This window comes from Solanum tuberosum, unplaced genomic scaffold (genome assembly GCF_000226075.1).
Source record: "Solanum tuberosum cultivar DM 1-3 516 R44 unplaced genomic scaffold, SolTub_3.0 scf00037, whole genome shotgun sequence".
Taxonomy (NCBI): Eukaryota; Viridiplantae; Streptophyta; class Magnoliopsida; order Solanales; family Solanaceae; genus Solanum; species Solanum tuberosum.
In genome coordinates, this window is record NW_006238961.1 from 340053 (window position 1) to 341652 (window position 1600).

A 1600-nucleotide genomic window follows, 5' to 3' on the forward strand; every position below is an offset into this window, starting at 1 on the left:
CCTCTTCAATTATTTCGTATTGCCGGATGTTACACCTCCGGAAGCAAGGAGGCTCACCAAAGCAAATATGGAACGGCAAGTGGAATCAATGGAGCACCTGTTGATGACCCTGAATACATGTATTTGCATCATGAAAAGATGCAGGCCTGATAGCGTCAGTACATTGAATGTATGAGCATGTGAGGGGGACTCTAAAACATAAACATAAGCTTGAACTGATAAAAAGAGAAACATACTTACCTATTCTCAAATCACTCAACTCAACTTAACTCAAGATGAAAGCAATGATAACAATATGCAATATACAAAGTTTTGAAAACAGTAGGCATGAACTCAAAGTATATGAAAAATAATAATAAACTTTTTTACTCTTGTTTGGGAGATTCTCTAATCGACAATCATCACTATCAGCTATGTGATGATACAACGTCTCGTCCATGCTGCCAGAACTGTCATATACCTTACCAGAGTATAGGACATCTTCAACTAAGTGGATCCACTAAGTTATGCTTAAAAGAAATAAGGAATCATATAAAAAGTATGATCTTTTACCCATGTTGGCATACATGGTTTACGAGGATTTTGAGTTGTGTGAACTCATCCCCATATCAGTGCTCAATACTACTCCCAATAATATATAACTCATGCTCATATGTTTAAAAATAACTCTTTCTCAATTTGAGATAATTACTCAAAAGATTCTCTTAAAAGAGATAATACTCAAAACTCCTCATTAACTCATTTGGAAATCAAGGTTTCCTCTCGTTTTAAATGTAAAAGTGTTTACACTTGGGAATACTTAGTTCCCTTATACTCATTTTAAAATATGAACTCAGCTCTTCTCATTCTCATACTCATTTACTCAAATCTTAAAACAAGTTTTAGAAGATTGTAAAAGACTTGTCAAAATGACTCGAAAAGGTTCCTCGAACTTTACTCTTAATCTTTACTTTAACTTGAAATGAAGAATTAAGAGTTATGATTAGAATGTAGGGTCTCTCAATGATTTAGGAAGATTTAGATAGTTGATAATAAGAAACGAGCGAAGACACAAATTTGAGAACACTGGCGCGACACGGAGGATGAATTAAATTTTTTGTCGCAAAATAAATTTTGTGTGGGTCTCATTGCAAACGCTATGGGTTATGAAATTTAGTGAACTTGATCAATGGAATTGCAGTGACTATGTGACAACTGAAATTTTAAAGCGTCTTTGTGATGCGGACCTGGACACATATTTTTGCTTGATCTTTTCTTCCTCTCCCAAACTCGTCTCAAATCATACCCACTGCAATTCCATTGATCAAGTTCACTAAACTTCATAACCCATAACGTTTGCAATGAGACCCACACAAAAATTTTCGAAGAGACTTAAATCATTCGTAAAACCCTCACCTGAAGAACTCAAAGACCTCAATTATCAATTAAACTCAAGAACTTCTCAAAAACTCAATAATCAACTTCAAGAACAAATTCATGGGTAAAAGTTTACATGATTGGCGGGAGGACGAACAAACCCAAAATTATGAAAGCTTACATACCTCATAAGAACCATGTTCTTGGCGAAAATCCTCAAAACCCGATGAACACTTGAAGCTTT